Source organism: Danio rerio, chromosome 4 (assembly GCF_049306965.1).
Source record: "Danio rerio strain Tuebingen ecotype United States chromosome 4, GRCz12tu, whole genome shotgun sequence".
NCBI classification, from domain to species: domain Eukaryota; kingdom Metazoa; phylum Chordata; class Actinopteri; order Cypriniformes; family Danionidae; genus Danio; species Danio rerio.
The window spans coordinates 61,125,586-61,148,817 of NC_133179.1; the positions used below are offsets into that span (position 1 = coordinate 61,125,586).

General features: G+C 39.9%; 1 protein-coding gene and 9 non-coding genes across 10 annotated transcripts in view; 4 read left to right on the top strand and 6 right to left on the bottom strand.

The window, feature by feature from the left end:
- Window positions 1-23,232, bottom strand: part of LOC101884513 (uncharacterized) — a 195,753-nt gene that overhangs the window by 133,017 nt on the left and 39,504 nt on the right. The window lies entirely within an intron of this gene.
- On the top strand, window positions 2,170-2,242 carry trnar-ucg (transfer RNA arginine (anticodon UCG)). Its single transcript has one exon. It is a non-coding gene; the product is annotated as a tRNA-Arg (tRNA).
- trnar-ccg (transfer RNA arginine (anticodon CCG)) lies at window positions 3,089-3,161 on the top strand. The gene has a single exon. It is a non-coding gene; the product is annotated as a tRNA-Arg (tRNA).
- Window positions 3,791-3,863, top strand: trnar-ucg (transfer RNA arginine (anticodon UCG)). The gene has a single exon. It is a non-coding gene; the product is annotated as a tRNA-Arg (tRNA).
- trnar-ccg (transfer RNA arginine (anticodon CCG)) lies at window positions 4,604-4,676 on the top strand. The gene has a single exon. It is a non-coding gene; the product is annotated as a tRNA-Arg (tRNA).
- Window positions 9,703-9,776, bottom strand: trnat-agu (transfer RNA threonine (anticodon AGU)). Its single transcript has one exon. It is a non-coding gene; the product is annotated as a tRNA-Thr (tRNA).
- On the bottom strand, window positions 10,052-10,125 carry trnat-agu (transfer RNA threonine (anticodon AGU)). Its single transcript has one exon. It is a non-coding gene; the product is annotated as a tRNA-Thr (tRNA).
- trnat-ugu (transfer RNA threonine (anticodon UGU)) lies at window positions 10,637-10,710 on the bottom strand. Its single transcript has one exon. It is a non-coding gene; the product is annotated as a tRNA-Thr (tRNA).
- Window positions 16,861-16,932, bottom strand: trnap-cgg (transfer RNA proline (anticodon CGG)). The gene has a single exon. It is a non-coding gene; the product is annotated as a tRNA-Pro (tRNA).
- trnap-agg (transfer RNA proline (anticodon AGG)) lies at window positions 17,607-17,678 on the bottom strand. The gene has a single exon. It is a non-coding gene; the product is annotated as a tRNA-Pro (tRNA).

Genomic DNA, 23,232 nt, shown 5'->3' on the forward strand with positions numbered 1-23,232 from the left:
CAGCAAACATTTTGGTTTACAAGCTGTCACTGCTGTCTTCCCAGGAGAGTGGCTGTACTGGTTTCTTCTGGAAGTCCTGAGGGATGTACGGGACCAAGACATGAGAGCAGTTGGGGCAGACTTTGAACCCAGGGGAGCACCCCACAGGCTCTGTGCTGGCAGCCCACTTGATCCACTCCAAAGTAGAACCAAACAACTCTGGCAGGGGCAAACTGCAACTGCAGTGCACTGACTGAGAGCAATGCAATAAATCCTGAACGAGCCAGCCAAAAGTCAAATCTAGAATCTTCTGATCAGTCACACACGTTATCCATTGCGCCACTGGCACACACTGTTCAAGGAGTGTTCATTAGCATGCTGTTTGGAAAGAGGACATGGCCCGGTAAACATGGAGTTCCTTCAACGCATGCTGTGCTTTGTTGTCATGGCAAGTTGTGGTGTCGATAGGATGCTTTTACACAGAGCATGTGACAGTCCCTCCATAGAAGAACTGTGAACCAGGCTCTGAGACTTTCTCTTCTCCAGGAGGAGGTTGCAAACGTTAGAGTTATTTTTGTCAGAGCAGCTGCAGCACACCTGGGTGGAGGCCCACAGCTAGGCTAGAGGGCAACCTTTAGCCAGGCCTTCCCTGGTGGTCTTGTGGTTAGGACTTAGTGCTCTTACCGCTGTGGCCTTGTTTCAATTCCTTGTCAGGGAACTTCCTTTTCACCTCCATGGTAAACTTCGAGCAGTGTTACCGATGATCTCTTCACGAAAGCAGCTCTGAATGCAAAAGATGTCCTTCGAGCCGCACTGTAAGACGTAATAAGACACACTCTGGCACAGACATCCAGTCTGCACGCTGGAATACACACTATTATCTCATGGTTAAGACGCAGCTTCAAAAATTAGTTTCAAACCGGAAGTACAAATTTGCTTGAAATAACGCAAAAACAATCAATTTACACTTTTTAGTGAAATATTTGTGTCCTAATAGTGTTTTTAGCAGTGTGGGACACATATATGACTGTCAACAGCTCAAAAAATGTGTTTTGGAGTTTCGTGACCCTTTAAGGTACAAATGGTAGAGAAAATGCACACATGAACATCTTACATTGTTTTTCTTTTAACTAAGTATATTTTTATTTGTTTTGTTGTTTTGTCTCAAATTATTTTATGTAGGACACAAATGCCTCAAATGCAGCTTTAACATCATTGGAATAAATTATATTTTAACATATTCAAGTGGAAAAGCTAACATATTAAAAAGGAATAATTATTTACAAGGTTACTTTTATATCTGCATTTTTATAAACTAAAGCAGTTTTGTCCCAAACCTTTGAAAAATAGTCCATGTTGTCTTTATATTTTTAGATGCTTCATTTATTGCTGATTTTACTTTATGCTTTCAAAATATGTAATTATGCATTTGAAGTGATATTGTGCTATTTTGCTACATAGTAGAAGTGAACTAGTTTTGTTTTGTGTTAAAGCCACAATGGCCCTCCATAAAAGTGCTTTACTGGGACCTTGTAGGCACATTTTGTGCCTGGACTCAACTTAGTTTTAGTGGGACCTTACTATTTTGTTAATTACTAAATGCCCACAGAGCATGCTCATAGGACATACTTCTGACTCAGATAGTATACCTATACTTCGCCCATTGTGGCTATATACACTCCACTTTGTGTGGACTTGCTATGGCCCCAAAGCGATCTTCTGTTTCGAGTGGGCCAGCCCACAGTTTGGTCTAGCGACATTGTATATGTTTTTGGTATAGACATGTTTCTTTGGAAATTTGTGCAGTAATACTGTACACTCAAGTACATGAAGGTGAGCTTTAGCAAACAGCATAATACATTAAAAACTATTGTATAAAAATAGCATATCTTATAAAAAAAGCATATCTTAATTAAATTGGATCTCATTGAAATACTGTAGAAATTATCCAAAAGGATTTTTATGTATTGAACTATAAAACAATCCTATAGGAATGGTTCCAAACTATGATCAAAATTCTAATTGAATTCCTTCAAAGAAATCCTATAAGATGCTACTTTTTTGTCTGTTTGGCGGTGCCACAAAAAAATTCTGTGAAACCGGTCCAATCTACTTTTTGTTCATGTTGTTTTTTGTTATGTGCGACAGCAACTCCCTGGATGCGTATTACAGTTCACTGGCAGTAAAAACGGCCCAGTGGCCTAATGGATAAGGCACCAGCCTTCGAAGCTGGGGATTGTGGGTTCAAGTCCCACCTGGGTTGTCTATGATGCAGTTCTTATTAAGTTGGCTATGCAGCACAATCCAGTGTGACCTTCAAAAAGCTAGGTTCATACCCTTAGGTCAAAAAGACATGACAATGGAAAACTCTTCAGAGAAGCTGTATTGTCATTGGGTGTACACACCAGATCGTCTGAAAGCAATAGGGATCCCAAAGTGCTGCTTTCTGAGTTACAAGAACTTCATAAGTCATACAACAGATATAGCAAATGCTAGTAGTGGCCTAATGGATATGACATCACCCTTTGAAGCTGGGGATTGTGGATTCAAGTCCTGTTCGAGTTGTGTTTGTTGGGTTACATTTAAGTTGTGCGAAAAAATCCTGGCTTGTGTACTCAAATCTTAGGTGTGATGATCTGAGGACAATAGTTAGCTTCGAATTCTCAGACTTGGTGCACACTTCAATTAAGATTCATCCAATCTTGCTCGAGTCTCACTGTCACATTACAAACCTAAAAGGTTCTGCTAAGCTCTAGTAATGGAGATCTTGACTTCAAGTACCCCGTGGCTCTCAACTAACAAACTCATGTTAGGTGAATGTTAATGAAATGCAAACAAGAAAATAGCTGAAGAAAGGTTGTGATTTCAAGTTAATGAGAGTGGCCTTAAATGGAATTTGAAACTCTCAAGACCAGTCACACTATACGCTAGAACCATCTCCCAGGACCGATGAGACAGGAATATGAATGATTGCAGAAAGAAAATGTTTGTCCATTAGTTCTTATTTGACAGGATGCAAACTGGCATCGAGATCCTAAAGTGCAGTTTTCCATGCGGTGGCATCTTGTTGAAGTCATACAAGAGATCCTTGATAATAGATTGGTGATGTGGCCCAGTGGCCTAATGGATAAGGCATCAGCCTCCGGAGCTAGGGATTGTGGGTTCAAGTCCCACCTGGGTTGTTCTTGAAAATCTCTCTTCAACTTGGGATCAGTGATTGGTGGATGAAACACAGTAGCTGTGAAAACCTTCTTGAGATGTGTTTGCATGTCATTAACTTCCTTCATTGTCATCCATATTACCTGTTATGACTAAAAGGGTAACGAAATACCTGACGCGATTGGCCATTTTGAATCCTGCATGGTGCCTACAGAGAAGAGACAAACACAAAAATGGTGCTTACATTTAAGTTGGTGCGTTGTTCAAGATCCATAAACAAATCTAACAACCGAATCATTGCCACTGCTTTTTGTCTGTATAATTGTACAGGTTAGACTAATTCAGATCAGAAATCCACTAAATGTTCATTAACTAAAGTCACAGCAAAATGTGCTACAAGTAACATAGAAACACCAAAGCACCACTGTTTTTTTGTGACACATGTAGGGCTCTTCCAGAATTTGAACCCCAGACCTCTCGCATCGTAAGCGAGAATCATAACCCTAGACCAACGAGCCCTGAGGAAATGCCTTGCAGTGCCAAAAAATAAATTCTGTGAAACTGGTCCAATCTACTTTTTGTTCATGTTGTTTTTGTTACGTGCGTCAGCAACTCCCTGGATGCATATTACTGTTCACAGGCAGCAAAAAACGGCCCAGTGGCCTAATGGATAAGGCACCAGCCTTCGAAGCTGGGGATTGTGGGTTCAAGTCCCACCTGGGTTGTCTTTGATTCAGTTATTTTTAAGTTGGCTATGCAGCACAATCCAGTGTGACCTTCAAAAAGCTAGGTTCATACCCTTAGGTCAAAAAGACATGACAATGGAAAACTCTTCAGAGAAGCTCTTTTGTCATTGGGTGTACACACCAGATCGTCTGGAAGCAATAGGAATCCTAAAGTGCTGTTTTCTGAGTTACAAGAACTTCCTGGGTCATACAACAAACATAGCGAATGCTAGTAGTGGCCTAATGGATAAGGCATCACCCTTCGAAGCAGGGGATTGTGGAATCAAGTCCTGTTTGGGTTGTTTGTTGGGTTACATTTAAGTTGTGTGAAAAAATCCTGGCTTGTCTACTCAAAGCTTAGGTGTGATGATCTGAGGACAATAGTTAGCTTCGAATTCTCAGACTTGCTGCACACTTCAATTAAGATTCATCCAATCTTGCTTGAATCTCACTGTCACGTTACAAACCTAAAAGGTTCCGCTAAGCTCTAGTAATGGAGATCTTGACTTCAAGTACCCCGTGGCTCTTAACTAACGGTCTCATATTAGGTGGATGATGATGAAATGCAAACAAGAAAATAGCTGCTGAAAGGTTGTGATTTCAAGTTAATGAGAGTGGCATTGACTGGAATTTGAAACTCTCAAGACCAATCGCACTATACACTAGAACCATACCCCAGGACCGATGAGACAAGAATGTGAATGATTGCAGAAAGAAAATGTTTGTACTATTAGTGATGTGGCCCAGTGGCCTAATGGATAAGGCATCAGCCTCCGGAGCTGGGGATTGTGGGTTCAAGTCCCACCTGGGTTGTGTTTGAAGGTCTCACTTCAACTTGGGAGCAATGGTTGTTGGATAAAACACAGTAGCTGTGAAAACCTTCTTGAGATGTGTTTGTGTCATTAACTTCCTTCATTGTCACCCATATTACCTGTTATGACTAAAAGGGTACTCTGTGCTTACATATAAAGCTGGTGGGTTTTTCATGATCCATAAACAAATCTAATAACCGAACCATTGCCACTGCTTTTTTGTCTGTATTGTACATGTTAGAATGATTTACAGTAGGTGAGAGTTCAATGTGGCATATACCGCCGCCGCTTTAAATGGAAAAGCACAAGTTTTTAATGTATGACCGCAGTCTGTGATATGCCGCCAGGGGGCACAAAGGGATGCGAACAGACAGAAATAGCCTATACAGCAGCTGTAAATATGCTACTGTTCTTATAAATAAAGATGAAACGATAAAACAAAGCATTATAATTCCTTCATTAATCATTAAACATTTGTTAACAAGCTTTATTATCATTGTAAACTTGTTAAGTGCAATGAGGATTCATTTTGGAAAGTAGAATTGAAGAAATAAAAGACAACTCAAATATAAGCACAAACATTCAGAACAAATAAGTAGGCCTAAATAAATAAATAAAGCAGTCTTTTAGCCTAAATATAAAAAGATGTTGTTTGCTATTTTGATAGAACTAGGACAGCCATTTAATAAGCTTTTTCATTTATATCTTCATTTACATTTTTAGTTATGTTTTTGTTGTTGATTAAGCATAAAAATAAATTGACCTACCTCAAGCAGATCACTAAAAGTATAAAAAAAAAAATCATTTTGCCGCAGGACATAAATGAAGTCCCGCAAGTTTATTTTTAATAATTTAGTTGTAGTTCAGTTCATTTTTTCGAAACGTCAATGTTCTCCTTTAAAGTATAATTGTTGTTTTGTTTTTTGTTTGGTTTTTTACTTGTAGTAATGGCTCACTATCTTTGGTATTTGAATTAAAATTTTTAGTCACCTTGCGTGTGAAATATAATTCGCACATAACCGCGTAAAAAGAAGAAAAAGCTGTCAAAAGTTAGAGCCAATTCATCCAAATTAGCCATATTAAAATACAGCATGTATGTTAATACAGGCAGAGTGTAAACAAACTCAGGGTAAGGCTAAATTATGCACTTTCCTTTTAAGGCAAGATTTGCGGTGAACCAAGAAGAGATTTTACCAACCACTTATTTACAAATATTACATGTCAATCATCGTGCTCATAAGTCGATATGTTGCCTTTTTATAGCCTACATGCTACTATGGTGTATAATAATGTTTGGTGGAACAGTGAATTGGTTTAACAACTTGAATTTGGAATCGGGCCAGTCGAGTTGATTTCAGAAAATAATTTTTTTATCATACATATATATTATTATATTATTAAATTACCGCTATTTTGGAGACCATGCACTTCTTCACCCTCTTCTCCACTGTTTTCTTAAGTAAGTTAAAATGATGTTAAAACATGAAATGTAGGAAAACACAGTACAAATAATCATGAAGGAGATAACGGAAAGACAGAATGGTATAATTATTACCCTTTTTGAGTTCCTGGTCCTCTTCCCGTAAAAAGATGAGCTGTTATTAATGACTAAATAGGTCACGCAGAAGATCAGCTAAGTAAAGTTCTACAGGGTCTGTGGCACTTGCGGCCTTATGGGCTCATACAGGTTGTGAAATGTGGGTGGGAATGCAAAGCTGTGAATCTTTTGGATATGACAATAGCCTGTACTGTATACAGTAGCCTAAATTTATCAACTTACCCTAATCCTTTAGCTTTCTTTTTTTTTTTTTTTTTTACAAAAAAATTGTTGCAAAGTAGCAATAGACAAGTTGTTACAGCAACACGCAAATATGTTTCAAAGGATTAAAATATTACAAAAGTTATTATTTTCTACATAAATATAAAAACTGCTGCCTCCATGCCTTCTTCATCTCGGGTGGCTTGTTTTTAGTTCATTCATGACAACTTGCTTTTTTTATAATGTTATTATTATTAGCAGCAGTATTGTTTATTATATGCATATTTATATTTGTGTTATTAAAAACAAGCTTAGATTTGTCTACCTGTCAGGTTTTGGACCATATGGGGCATAGCTAAATTATATGTACAAAAAACAATACACAACAAAAGAGTTTTGAAATATTAAATATGAAGCATTTGGATAAGATGACATTAATCAAATCACGCAAACAGAGTATTTAGAAATTACGCAAACAGAGTAAAACCATCAGAAACCTACCTTCTTTTCTGTCATCCAGTCCTGCGCAAACAAGTGTTTATGTTTTTGTCTGGTGTGGTTAAATAAAAAAACTTAAATAAAATAAATGTAAAGCTTTATTATAGCTGTTGAGCGCAAGGAGATATAGGCTATTTCCCAAAGATGGCAAACTTTAACTACAAAAAACTGACTACAAAGTTGCAGATATCTTCATTCTCACAATACCAAACTAAGCTTTTTGCATAATATGCGTTTATACAAACATTTAAGCAACACATTCATAATCATGATGATTATTTTTGCCAGTGCAATGCGTGCACTAGTTTTATTCATCAATTTACGTTGATGATCATGTTAATGGATGGCCGCAAACTTCACAGTTCATCGGGCACAGTTAACAACCTTTCTGCATATTGCAGCACATTAACAAATCGACTCATAATCGCTTAGCTATCATAACCATATTGTGTTTCATTTATAACTTTAATTTCAGATCATTTCAACCAATTATTGCAGTGAAAAAAAAAACTGATGCATCAACACATCAAAGCACTTTCTTGCTGACATCAGGGCTTTCCTGTTGCAGTCGGGTGTGCACGTCTCCAACACCACTATAAGACGACACTATAGACATCAAAGACCTGTAGGCCTTCCTAGAAAAACAACTGCAAGGAAAATTAACAGGTATTGTGTATTATCATCTTGTCAAATCAAGTATTTCAGCAACACTGATGTCAAAAAGTTATTAATAAATTTTTTGTATGTGTTTGTTGTATAGTGCTGCACTTAAAACGATTGACGAAAAACTTAACAAGGACAATGAGCGATCTGCTAAAAAGATTCAGAGCGAGCTTCTGTTTAGAATACAGTTAAAAGCATCAGTCTGCACTATTAGAAAACCATTCAAACAACTCAGGTGGACCTATGGAAAAGCCAGGTAAGCCATTTTGATCAATGCCATAATGAAAAGATTCAATTAACATTCATTCATGCATCTCTTTATTTAGGCTATTTGCTTTATACGTGCTTACATGTCCTACAAATTTAGTAATAGTACAGACCCTATTAATAAACCGCCATGTTGTAAAACCGAAAGCAAAGCATCCAGTAAAAATTCATGTCTGGGGAGCCATATTCCATCAGGGACCTGGACCGCTAGTTGTGTTAGAAAATTAGTTCAAATTTCTTCAATATGATTGAATCGTTTATTTGCAGTTTCTTTATTTATAACTTTTTTTTTCTATTTTCAGGAATTATGGACAGATGTTTTTACAAAGACACTATATTAAAATTTAATCAGGTTCCATATGTAAAACAACTCTTTAAAGAACCACATCGCTTTTTCCAAGGTAGATACAGTATGTAGGCCTACTGTACCAACTGTGTGTGTGTGTGTGTGTACATGTTCACTGCTGTGTGTGTGTGTGTGTGTGTGTGCACACGTTCACTGCTGTGTGAATGTGTTGAACTTTTTTATCAATCTTGATGATTATAGAATAAATAGTAAAGTTAACACATTGCTTAAAGGGCACATAGTTTACCCCTTTTTTATGATTTAACATTATTATTATGGTTCTTCTGAGTGTGCCAGTTTAGGTTCAGTTCAAAAAACAATTCAGATTTTTTATTATGATGTGTTATAATGTCATTTTGGGGGCGTGTACACAGCTCGCTGTTTTACATTTACATTTAGTCATTTAGCAGACGCTTTTATCCAAAGCAACTTACAAATGAGGACAAGGAAGAAATTTTCACAACTATAAGAGCAACAATGAATAAGTGCTGTAGGCAAGTTTCAGGTGTGTAAAGTCTAAAAAGGAAAGCATTAGTAATGTAAGATTTTTTTTTGAGTACAGTTAGTGGTATAGCTAGAGGCAATTGCAGATTAGGAAGTGAAGTGGAGACTAAATAGTTGAGTTGTTAGTCGTTTCTTGAAGACAGCAAGTGACTTTGCCATTCTGATGCAGTTAGGGAGTTCATTCCACCAACTGGGCAAATTGAATGCGAGAGTTTGGGAAAGTGATTACTTCCCTCCTTGGGATGGAACCAAAAAGGTGACGTTTATTCACAGAACGAAAGTTTCTGGAGGGCATATAAATCTGCAGAAGTAAGAGCAGATAAGAGGGAGCAAAGCCAGAGGTCGCTTTGTAGGCAAACATCAGAGCTTTGAATTTGATGCGAGCAGCAACTGGCAGCCAGTACAAACGGGTGAGTAGCAGAGTGACATGTGCTCTTTTCAATTCATTAAAGACCACTCATGCTGCTGCATTCTGGAGTAGCTGAAGGGGCGTGTTGCTTCACATGAAAATTAGTTTCAAATTCAGTCGGTCTGTGAGTAAATGAATATGATAAATGAGAACACACAGGCATGTGCGTATAGACATAAAATGTAATGTTGTACAATAACATGTCATTTGTTTGTTTCAGTTGTCTTCATTTGAATGGTTTCGTGAGAATGTGATGGTGTGCTTTATCTGCCTGATTCCCACTGAAGTGGGTGGGTTGTGTGACGTTCGATTCGGGGGCCGTTATGGGGGCGGGGTTTGCGTGACGTGCTGCGAGCTACTAGCGCGAGAGTGGAAACGCAACATGATTTCGGCCTCACTGCTTAACCTCCTGGGCAATTGGCCCAGCCCGATTAAATCCCCAGCCTCAGCTCACAGCCTAGAAGTCCAATGCGCTATCCATTGCACCACAGAGCTTGAGTGCTCTCCTGCCTCAAGCACTGTTGCACAGAAAGCACCTTTTGGTACTCTCTGGCCCATGAAAGAATGGCCAACTGCGGACAAGGCACTGCTGGGATTCAAACCCAGGATCTCCTGTTTACTAGACAGGCGCTATGACCAACTAAGCCACAGTACCAAATGATGTTGACATGGGCTAATTGTTTAATCGAAAAAAGAGGAAAAAAAAACTGACAATGGTAGCACTGCATGTGTAAATTTCTGGACTTGATATATTAAAGTCCAATTGGTTAGGAATTACCACACTATGCTATATAAAGCCATCGTCCAAAGCCCTCTTGAACGAGCAGTGTTCTTAAGGATTTGAATTTTGTTAAGAAACCGACTGCTAAACATCCCGCTGCGTAAACAGTCGTAACTCTTAAGAAAAAGCAGTCCTGGAACCTGTACATTAGGCACTGCTGGGATTTGAACCCAGGTTTACCTGTTTACTAGACAGGTGCTTTGACCAACTAAGCCACAGCGCCAGACAGCCATAAAAGGGGCTAATTGTTTAATCGAAAAAAGAAAAAAAAAACATACAACGGTAGCGCTGCATGTGTGAATGTCTCGACTTGAAATATTAAAGTCCAATTGGTTACGCATTACCACACTATGCTATATAAAGCCATTGTGCAAAGACCTCTTGAACGAGCAGCGTTCTTAAGGATTTGAGTTTTGTTAAGAAACAGACTGCTAAACAGCACGCTGTGTAAACAGTCGTAACTCTTAAGAAGAAGCAATCATGGCACCAGTATATTAGGCACTTCTGGGAGTTGATCCGAGGATCTTCTGTTTACTAGACAGACGCTTTGACCAACTAAGCCACAGCGCAAAAAAGAGGGCAATATGTTTCTGCACAAAGAGACAAAAAAAGACAGCAAGTCTTTAAATGGCAACCTAAGAGGTTGTTCAACTCTATTTGTTGCACTATCCATTACGCCTCAAAGCTATACAATTTCATAATTCATTTTGTTAAGCTCTATAAAACAAGCACTAAGGCGCTGCTGGGATTTGAACCCAGGATCTCCTGTTTACAAGACAGGCACTTTGACCAGCTAAGTAACAGCGCCACAAAAATATATTGTTAGAGACATTTGCCCAATAACAAAAATCGGAGAAGAAAAAAACCAATAGACAACAAAAATCAGCATGTCATGATGCAGAAAATGCTGACAAGATGGAAGGGGTCTTTTAGGGCCAACTCACACTATGCCATCCGTACCGTGCCCAGGTCCGTTTCCCGGATCGTTTGAGAAGTGTGAGTGCACTGAATCAGGCTCAAGCACGGTTCACTTGGCTGGCCCTGGCCCAGTTGGAAGAGGTGTGCCTGAGCACGGTTCACTTGGGCTTTGGCGCGGTACGCTTGTGTGCGAGTGCAAAACGCCCCAAAGCCCGAAACTGAAAGCGAGACGTGACCTTTAAGGGACTGTTTCATATGGATTTATTAATCATTCTTACTGTTCAGTGAACGCAACCTGCCGTCGTTTATTAAAGACACAAACTCCTCACTTCACGACAGCTGCGCCTTCAGCAGACCTCCTCATACCTGCAGCACGAGGGCTTTATGATTGTTTATGAGCGCCAAAAGTGGCGGATCTGTTCGGTGAAATATCTGACTGCGTGTCCCAGCATCCCTAAGGAATGTTTGGCGAAATATTTGACGGCATATCAAACGATTGAAACGATATAACTAGAGAAATCTCCACTGTGCTTTTGAGTGAGAGAGTGCTTCTCACTGAACAGCCCAGCAGCGATGACGCAAGCGTGCCGAAGCCCGTTTGTGGTGTGAGCGAGGGCCGTCGGGGGAGACGGGAGGGGGGACAAGCGTGCTTTGGCCTGGTTTAAGGCAACTGTACCTAGTGTGAGTACGGCCTTAGAGTCTGGATGATTATGTCTCAAACCTGACCGGTACCTCGGACCCTGCTCCTCTTGAATAAGCTCAAACCCAAAACCCTGAGATTAAGAGTCTCATGCTCTACAGACTGAGCTAGCTGGGCTGGTGAGGAGCTTATTCAAGAGCTAGACACCATTTACATCAATACCTTCCCTACCCTTGAGAATCTTCTGCTAAATCCTGATTTCATTTTGTAACGCTGGACAGAATGTCGCTTGACGTGCGTTCCGAGTTGTACATGTTAAGTCAATGCAAACGCGCACATAGACATCCTGCGACACGATACACGCGAATGGTGCGGCGCGAATGACGCAAATTGATCGTTTTGCGCGAATTCCTCGAGTTCGAAAATCTGAACTCAGTGATTGTAACGTAGAACCTGTTGATGGTGTCCCGGGGGAAAACCTCCGGGCAACATCGACAACAAGTCATCAAACTGGGCTTGGCTCAGTGAGAAGCACAGCTGAAAGCCTCCATCATCCAGGTTCAGTTTTTGGAGGAGTTTATGAGCTCACAGAGCTGGATGCACCTCTGAAAGGATGTAGTGGACTCAGACACGGCCCTTAACGTATCGACGCTGTTTTCCAGTCTTCATAAAACATATAAACACTGTTTTTTTCTTCATAAAATCCATGTTAGCCCTTTAGCTATGAAGCTAGAGTCACCGGTCAGACAGATGCCCTGCCCATCACCCGAGTCCGTGTCTGTTCTGAAGTGAATTTGACACACGAATGAAGTGAATTTGACACGGCAATTTACGCACGAATAGCGCAATTTATACGCGTGTTTTGCGTCTGGTGTGAACGCAGCATAACGCTGGACAGAATGTGGCCAAGGATCTATGCCCAATGCACATGTTAGCAGTTGCAAGGCAGCAAAATGCTTAATTCCTTCCCGGGTGGGCTTGAACCGAACCACCAACCTTTCAGATAGCAGGCAAATGTGCTAACCAATTGAGCCACAGAGACTTAGTGAAAGGTCACCTATAGTGGTAGAAACACTGAACTTTGTCTAAAAAGGTCTGTTATATGAACCTAATGTAAGTTTGCTTAGAGAGACAGAAAGGTAACAGAAGCACCCAACATGGAGCTCGAACACACGACCCTGATATTAAGAGTCTCATGCTCTACCGACTGAGCTAGCCAGGCTGGTAAGAAACTTTTTCAAGAACTAGTCACCGTTTACATCAATACCCTCCCTACCCATGACAATCTTCTGCTAAATCCTGATATTATCTTGTAACGCTGGACAGAATGTGGCCCAGGATCTATGCCCAGTGCACGTGTTAGCAGTTGCAAGGCAGCAAAATGCCTAATTCGTCCCTGGGTGGGCTTGAACCAAACCACCAACCTTTCAGAAAACAGCCGAACACGCTAACCGATTGCGCCACAGAGACTAAGTAAAAGGTCACCTACAGTGGTAGAAACGCTGAACTTTGTCTCAAAAGGTCTGTTATATGAACCTAATGAAAGTTTGCTGAGAGAGAGACAGAAAGGTAACAGAAAAGCCCAACATGGGACTCAAACCTTCGAACCTGAGATTAAGAGTCTCATGCTCTACCCACTGAGCTAGCCGAGTTGATGAGGAGCTCTTTTAAGAGCTAGACACCATTTACAGTAATACCTTCCCTACCCGTGATCTTACTGCTAGAGCTTGGAGAAGGGGTATAGGTGTGTGTGGATTTCTGTCATACACTTTACATCTCCAGGCAGAAAAAAAATCCTCAATAGGTTTGAGGAATGAAGAATATGGAGGGAGATAAACAACTAAAAAAACATGGGTGGGCAGTAAACCAGTTATGAACCAGATGAGCTTTGATTTCTAAATTGCAATTCTTTGTGAAAGGTGTTTACCTATATGATGAGTTAGTATGCAAAATAGGACAACTGACTTTACAATTGTGAATGACAGTGTGTTCCTTGTGAAAACAAAAGAATTTCTGCATGAAAATTGTTCAAAATGCAAAGAATTGTGTGTAGTGTTTTGAAAAAAGTGTGTTTGAACCTGCAATTTACATGTAGTAGTCATTGTGTCTGTAGTACAAGTAATTGTGTGTAAACAAATGGAAAAAACTTTAATTAATAGGTCACCTATAGCTTTAGCTTGAGGCTGTGTTCAAAATGACATCAGTGTTTTCAAAGTGCACTGCTAAGGGAGCACAATTGTAAACATGACGATTGCTAAAACTGAACTGCAAAAATAATTTGAAAGCAAATTACACTTAAGGGAGATGATCTTAATGTTTTTTTTATTTGAATTTAAACTTTGAATGTTAGAATGTTCTAAGTGAATATGGCATAGGGGGATAACTGGGAATAGAACACAGCCAGAAACTATGTTTCTACAGCTCCAGAGTTGTAGTTGTGAGTGCTTAAGTTTGCGACGTAGTTTGCGAATGTTCAGTGGAGCAATGGATTTGGGAAACGGCAAATCAACAAACTATGCTTATAACTACGGAACTTGCGACCTTAGTTGGCTAACGATAGTTTTGGTCGGCTAACTTCATGTTAAATAATTGTCTTTAGGAATTTGCAGTTAAAATGTAAAATTCGATAAAGCAAGTTTTAATTGTAATTGTTGACATGTTAGTTGAGACATGTTATCGGTTGTTATTGCCTATAATTTAAATTGTTACAACTGTAATAGCATTTTGTATTGCATTATTATTACTAAATGCAAATTAAAACTAAATGCTATAGCTTAAAGCAGGGGTCACCTATCTCGGTCCTGGAGGGCCAATGTCCCTGCTGAGTTGAGCTCCAACTTGCCTCAACATAACTGCCTGGGTATTTCATGTATACCTTGTAAAACCTTGATTAGCTTGTTCAGGTGTGTTTGATTAGGGTTGGAGCTAAAATCTACAGGACACCGGCCCTCCAGGAACAAGTTTGGTGACTCCTGGCTTAAAAGGATAGTTCACTTAGACAGCAACTTTACAGGGCAACACTATGTTGACAAACTGGCATTCTCAGAAAAAGGCCTCAGTAAGCCACAACGCCCTTACAAAAAAGCAGACAACTGTAAGGGCTCAACCGAAATTTGAACCTGTGATTTCTCACGGCATGAACGAGAATCATACTCCTAGACAACCAAGCCACTATGCAAAGGAATGTTTTATGTGCCGACACTATCTGATGGCAAACTGGATTTCTTCGAAAGACGTTTTTATGAAAGCCAAAATGCCCTGTAAAACAACAGAGAAACTGCAAGGGCTAATCCAGGATTTGAAATAGGGACTTCTCACACCCTAAGCAAGAATCATACCCCTAGACCAACAAGCCACAAAAGCTTGAATATTTCACAAGACATCAGAAGCAGCAGAAGGTCAGAAACCCTTATTTAACAATTGAGTCAGAACATACCTTCAAAAGCTTTAGCGTTGAAGCAGGGCTTTTGCTTCATTTGGACGTCTTAAGCGTGAATCATGCCCCTAGATCAACGAGCTACTGCAAAACAGTCACTTTACATGGCAACACTATCTGCTGACAAAGCGGCATTCTCTGAAAAAGGCCTCTGTGTAAGCCACAACACACTTACAAAACAGCAGACAACTGTAAGAGCTCAACCTAAATTTGAACGTGGGATTTCTCACGACATGCTTGAGAATCATACTCCTAGACCAGCAAGCCACTATGCAAGGAATGTTTTATGTGGCGACACTATCTGCTGACAAACTGGAATTCTTCGAAAGACATTTTTATGAAAGACATAATGCCCTGTAAAACACAGGACACCTGCAAGGGCTCGTCCGGGATTTAAACCCGGGACCTTGCCAGCCGAAGCGAGAATCATACCCCTACACCAACAAGCAACTAAATTGAGAGAATTTCACATGGCGTCAGAAGCATCAGATAGTCAGAAATCTTTCTCTAACGAATCAAGGGCACCCTAAGCGAGAATCATACCCCTAGACCAACGAGCCATTGCAAAACAGCAACTTTATATGGCAACACTATCTGCTGACAAACTGGCATTCTCAGAAAAAAGGCCTCTATGTAAGCCACAACGACCTTACAATACAGCACACAACTGTAAGGGCTCAACCAAAATTTGAATCTGGGATTTCTCACGGCATGAACGAGAATCATACTCCTAGAACATCAAGCCACTATGCAAAGGAATGTTTTATGTGGCGACACTATCTGCTTACAAACTGGAATTCTTCGAAAGACGTTTTTTAAGAAAGCCATAATGCCCTGTAAAACAACAGAGAAACTGCAAGGGCTCGTCCAGGATTTGAACCCGGGACCTCTCACACCCTAAGCGGGAATCATACCCCTAGACCAACGAGCCACAAAAGCTTGAATTTTTCACAAGACATCAAAAGCAACAGATGGTCAGAAATCCTTATCTAACAAACATTGAAGCAGGGCTTTTGCTTCATTTGGACCCGGAACTTCTGCAATGGTTCGTCCAGGATTTGAAAACGGTACCTCTCGCACCTTATGCGAGAATCAAGTCCCGAGACCAACGAGCTACTGCAAAACAGCCACTTTACATGGCAACACTATCTGCTGACAAACTGGCATTCTCAGAAAAAAGGCCTCTGTGTAGGCCACAACGCCCTTACAAAACAAAAGACAACTGTAAGGGTTCAACCGAAATTTGAACCCAGGATTTCTCATGGCATGAACGAGAATCATACTCCTAGACCAGCAAGCCACTATGCAAGAAATATTTTGTGTCGACACTATCTGCTGACAAACTGAAATTCTTTGAAAGACTTTTTATGAAAAGCATAAAGCCCTGTAAAGCAACAGAGAAACTGCAACGGCTCGTTCGGGATTTAAATCCAGGACCTTTCGCACCCTAAGGGAGAATCATACCCCTAGACCAACGAACCACAAAAGCTTAAATATTTCACAAGACATCAGAAGCAACAGATAGTCAGAAATCCTTATCTAACAAACAGTGAAGCAGGGCTTTTGCTTTATTTGGACCCGGGACTTCTGCAATGGTTCGTCCAGTATTTATAAACAGGACCTCTCACACCTTATGCGAGAATCAAGCCCCTAGACCAACGAGCTACTGCAAAACAGCCACTTTACATGGCAACACTATCTGCTGACAAACTGGCATTCTCAGAAAAAAAGGTCTCTGTGTAAGCCACAACGACCTTACAATACAGCAGACAACTGTAAGGGCTTAACCGAAATTTGAATCTGGGATTTCTCATGGCATGAACGAAAAATCAAACTCCTAGATCAGCAAGCCACTATGCAAAGGAATGTTTTATGTGGCGACACTATCTGCTGACAAATTGGAATTCTTCGAAAGATGTTTTTATGAAAGAGATAATGCCCTGTAAAAGGTAGTAAACTTGTAAGGGCTCATCCGGGATTTGAACCCAGGACCTCTCGCACCCGAAGCGAGAATCATACCCCTAGACCAACAAGCCACTGCAAAACAGCCACTGCAAATATCTTTATATGGCAACACTATCTGCTGACTAACCGGCATTCTCAGAAAAAAGGCCTCTGTGTAAGCCACAATGCCCTTACAAGACAACAGACAACTGTAAGGGTTCAACAGAAATTTGAACCTAGGATTACTCATTGCATGAACGAGAATCATACTCCTAGACCAGCAAGCCACTATGCAAGGAATATTTTATGTGGCGACACTATCTGCTGACAAACTGGAATTCTTCAAAAGACGTTTTTACGAAAGACAATGCCCTGTAAAACACCGGACACCCGTTACTGCTCGACCAGGATTTAAACACAGGACCTCTCGCACCCGAAGCAAGAATCATGCCCCTACATCAAGGAGCCACTGCAAATCAGCAACTTTATATGGCAACACTATCTGCTGACAAACTGGCATTCTCAGAAAAAAGGCCTCTGTGTACGCCACAACGACCTTACAATAAAGCAGACAACTGTAAGGGCTCAACCGAAATTTGAATCTGGGATTTCTCATGGCATGAACGAAAAATCATACTCCTAGACCAGCAAGCCACTATGCAAAGGAATGTTTTATGTGGCGACACTATCTGCTGACAAACTGGAATTCTTCGAAAGATGTTTTTATGAAAGAGATAATGCCCTGTAAAAGGTAGTAAACCTGTAAGGGCTCGTGCGGGATTTGAACCCGGGTCCTCTCGCACCCTAAGCGAGAATCATACCCCTAGACCAACGAGCCACAAAAGCTTGAATATTTCACAAGACATTAGAAGCAACAGATGGTCAGAAATCCTTATCTATCAAACATTGAAGCAGGGCTTTTGCTTCATTTGGACCTGGGACTTCTGCAATGATTCGTTCAGGATTTGAAAACGGGACCTCTCGCACCTTGTGCGAGAATCAAGCCACTAGACCAACGAGCTACTACAAAACAGCCACTTTACATGGCAACATTATCTGCTGACAAACCAGCATTCTCAGAAAAAAGGCCTCTGTGTAAGCCACAATGCCCTTACAAAACAAAAGACAACTGTAAGTGCTCAACCGAAATTTGAATCTGGGGTTTCTCACGGCATGAACGAGAATGATACTTCTAGACAGCCAAGCCACTTTGCAAAGGAATGTTTTATGTGCCGACACTATCTGCTGACAAACTGGAATTCTTCGAAAAACGTTTTTATGAAAGACATAATGTCCTGTAAAACAGAGGACACCTGCAAGGGCTCATCTGGAATTTGAACCTGGGACCTCTTGTACCAGAAGCATGAATCATACCCCTAGACCAACTAAATTAAGAGAACTTCACATGGCGTCAGAAGCATCAGATTGTCAGAAATCTTTCTCTAACGAATCAAGGGCACCCTAAGTGAGAATCATACCCCTAGACCAACGAGCCATTGCAAAACAGCAACTTTATTTTGCAACACTATCTGTTGACCAACCGGCATTCTCAGAAAAAAAGGCCTCTGTGTAAGCCACAACGCCCTTACAAAACAGCAGACAACTGTAAGGGCTCAACCAAAATTTGAATCTGGGATTTCTCACGGCATGAACGAGAATCATATTCCTCGACAACCAAGCCACTATGCAAAGGAATGTTTTATGTGCCGACATTATCTGCTGACAAACTGGAATTCTTTGAAAAACGTTTTTATGAAAGACATAATGCCTTATAAAACAGAGAAACTGCAAGGGCTCATCCAGGATTGCAAAGCAGGACCTCTCGCACCATAAGCAAGAATTATACCCCTAGACCAACGAGCCAATAAAATCTGAAGTCTTCACATGGTATCTGAAGCAGACGGTCAGAAATCTTTCTCTAATGATTGAGTCAGTACCTTCAAAAGCTCAAACATTGAAGCAGGGCTTGTGCTTCACTTGGACCCGGGACTTCTACTGCACAAAAAAAGAGTCGCAGCCCCTTTTTTGCTTATAAATTGTTGTTGTTTTTATGCAGTAGCTTCAGTGAGGTAAATAGATCTTATCCATTTCACAGATTAAAGCTGCATGGCAAAACCACACATAACATTATGTAAGTGATTAGTGGAGGAGGATGGTGATAGCATCAAATAGCTATCTCAGCGCATAGTATCAGAACCACTCACTAATTTGTGTGATTGAAATAGGTCTCATTCATTTCACTGATATGAAGCTGCAAGGAAAGAAGGAAAAGGTTCCATCAAGATTTGAACTCAGATCACTGGATTCAAAGTCCCGAGTGCTAACCATTACACCATGGAATCAGAACTTTTGCAAGATGATATCTGATGCTTGCAAACTGGCATTGAAACAGGCCTCTGTGAACACCATGATGTCCCTCAAAACAACAGACACTTTCAAGGGCTTGTCTGGGATTTGAACCTGTGAGCCTTTGCACCTAAAGCAAGAATCATACCCCTAGACCAGGGCTATTAAATTGGCGGCCTGCGGACTGAAGCCGGACCCCAAGGCAGTTTGTTTCGACCTTCCAAATAGTGTGACCAAGACATAAAAAATAAATTTAGTTAATTCGAAAAACGGACGCTATACTTATGAAGTGACGTGCGTCTGTTCAGCGCGAGCTGCAGTTGAAGGCTGCACAGAGCATGAGTCACCATAATCTCACCACAGTGCAATGTAAACAAAAGATATGTTAGACGAGTCATTATTAAAATGATTATGTACGCATGAACACAGATAATAACAACAGTTAATCTAAATAGCTACTTCCCTAATATAAAGCTTGTTGTTCTAATTTACATTAGACGTGATAACCGTGAAAGCATGACTATTATTCAGACTATAATCCTACAACCAAATCTATAATGTTGCAACACTAATTGTTATGCTGCTCATAACATAACATATGAATGTGTCTGAATGTAGAAGAAGCCTACTTCAGCAATGCACTGCTTTTGTTGTGCGAAATACAACATTGTGAATGTTTGTAAAAAAAAAATTAAAAAAAGTCAATTGGACAATGCAGTTGTTTTAAAATACAATATATTAACATTTTAATGTAGGAAAAGCCAACGTGGGTGTCTTTATGAGTACAAATACAGCATATGGGCACTTATATGCAGTTGTGTCATCACATCAAGAACCGGCCCCCATGACAAACAAATTGAAAAGCCCTGCCCTAGACCAACGAGCCACTGCAAAACAGCAACTTTATATGGCAACACTATCTGCTGACATACCGGCTTTCTCAGAAAAAGGCCTCTGTGTAAGCCACAATGCCCTTACAAAATAACAGACAACTGTAAGGGCTCAATTGATGGCTGGGTGGCTGTTAGGGCACAATGGATATCCATTAAAAACATGCCTGATTACTCCATATATCATGCCTACAACAGTGAGTGAAGTGTTTATTAATCCAAAACACACGTAAGCATTTGGCATACTAAAAATGCACTTCAGGGATTTGGACAAGTCAGGGGGAGCATTACTGTAGAGCCCTCAGAAGGTCAGAGCATTCTTTGTGGCATGTTGTGTGTTGCATAACATTGCCAAATGTCATGGATGTCTCTTGGACATAAATAAGGAACGTTTACAGGACTTTACAAGGTGTGAAGCTGAATTGCATGTGCTGAAGCAAATTAATCCAAATACTCAAGAAGCAGCACGGGCAAGGAGAGATCAGCTGCCAGAAGAGCTGCTTCTTTATGTGTATGCATCTAATTATCTTTTATATTACAATCTACAATCAAAAATGTTTGGCCAATCTACAATCAAAAATGTTTGGCCAATCTACAATCAAAAATGTTTGGCCTTCTTCCTCCTCCTTGCAGTCGCAAAGCTCCATGGCAGGATGGGCAAAGGGAGTGTCCAGGAGCAGCAGAACTCAGTGTGGCTGATCTGGTGGAAAGAGAAGGTCTGGTGTATGAAGGAGGTGTTTCAGAAGTTGCAGGTATTTTGCGCTGAACTGCCTCAGTGAGACTTCCCACACTATCGGCGATGCGTCCAAATGGCAGCAGCAACATCTCCAAGTGGCTTGAATGAGTGTTCAAGCTCCTCAAACTGCTGGAGTGCTAGGAATGGGTGGTTCTCCTGGTTGATATTTTTACGTCAAGCTCTGGGTCTCGCCTCTCCTCTCAACCTTGATGGTTGTTCCATGTTCTCTTCTCCTCACTTATTAAATACATACTGCTCCCGCCTACTGGGCCAGGCTGCTGAATCTTCAGCCAGCGGAGCGGCATTGTAGTTAATTCACTTTTTGATTATTACTGAAAAAAAAAATTATTTAAATAAAATTTATTGATAAGAACATTGAATGCTTTGTACAAAAATGTATTTTGATTTATTTTGATTTGTTAACCATGCAATACATTGTATGCCCACCTCTAAACCACCAAACACCCCAATGCTGCAGTGATGTCCTCCTGCTGGTGTAAGGTCCAAAGTGGCTGTAGGCGGTCCTCCTCCCGTGGTCACTTGCTGTTTTTTTTTATTAGCGGCAAGTAATGTTTTTTTCCCGTCTCCTAACATCATTGTACAATTTTTCGCATTGTACAGCCCTTCTTTTGATGTCAAAAGACGAGGACACAGTTGCCACTATCTCCTCCCAAGCCCTTTTTACCTCAGGGAGCTTTGGTGGGTTCCGGCTCATTTCGTAGATGATCTGCTTGTGCAATTTAACCTTGCGCTAATATATATATATATATATATATATATATATATATATATATATATATATTTATTTATCATCACCTTAAAATTATAAGGTTCTATCTGACATTTTTTGTCAAAATTTAGTTATTGACATATTCTTGTTAAATGACAACTTATTTAAATTATGTGATGTGTTTTTATAAGTTTACATTTAAGACTTCTTATTTAAAAAACAAAAAAGGTTTATCTACAAAGTCGAACTCTAGCTTGGCTCTATATGGTTATTTCTGTGAGCCAATCAGCATTTTTAATGTATGCACAAGGACTAATCAGGATAAGTTTTCTTTGTCATTTCGCTAGACTGCTCCATTGACAGCGGGCAACACCAAGACAAAATCATATAAAATCAGAGTTGGCTTAATAATAACGCTCCACACAAAATTGAGACGTGTGAAAAGATAATGATTTAGAAGCATTTTTTGACATTGAGATTCATTCATTTTCTTTTCAGCTTAGTCTCTTTACTAATTTGGGGTCACTACAGCGGAATGAACCACCAACTTATCCAGCATATATTTTACGCAGCAGATGCCCTTCCAACTGCAACCCATCACTGGAAAACACCCATACACACTCAATCACACACATACACTATGGCCAATTTTAGCTTACCCAATTCACCTGTACCGCATGTCTTTGGACTTGTGGGGGAAACCCACAGCAAAACGGACAGTACATGCAAACTCCATACAGAAATGGCAACTGACCCAGCTGAGGCTTGAACCAGCATTTTTCTTGCTGTAAGGCAATTGTGCTACCCACTGTGGCACCGCATCGCCGACATAGAGATGAAATGTTACATTTTATATTGTTGAAAAAGAGGTGAATATTAAAAAAAACGTATATATTAAATGTGAAATATATTTATTTGTTTACATATAGTCAGTGAAAGACTTTTTAGTGTTTATTAAACTCAATTGGTCATCTTCTGTTTCTTTTAAAGTCTTAAAATTTGATATTAAGCCTTGAATGGCAAATACTTAATTTAATTCATAAGTCATATAATTCAATAAATATAATTCAATAATTCTTATAAAGCCTAAAATGTCAAAAAAATTAACATATTAATTAGATAAAACTAACATCTGCACTGGAAAAAAATATTTTTCCCTGCCTTGTAAGCTCAATTTGAACAAGAACAAATATTCATCCTAAAACATGAAATAAATGTTATAGAAACGAAAATTTAACTTTCTCAAGCATCAACATATTGTTACAACAACAACTTATATATTTTTTAATTGTATTTCTTGATAAGTAATGCTTCAATGAATGATCTGGTAGAGAGAACCTTATAATTCCAAGCGGAAAATGACTTTTCAGAATGAGAGGGTTCTATCTGCGTTTACTTCACTTTGCAAGTGTAAGAGAACTTTGATCATTTGCATTTAGAGAACGCTTAGGGTCTCTGTCATGTTAAAGTAGGAAAGAGATCTGTTACACACATGTTGTTTGCTATATGGAATGCAAAAACTTTGAAGCTCAATATCTCAAAATCATTCCCAATGCAAATAGAAACTTATAATTCTAAGGTGACGATCTGTGAACTCTTTTCCACCGATCTAAAGGTTTTAATGATTCCCTGATTTCAGTCATTTAGGATATTTAAGTTTTCTGTATTTAATTTAAAATTCCCTTTTACA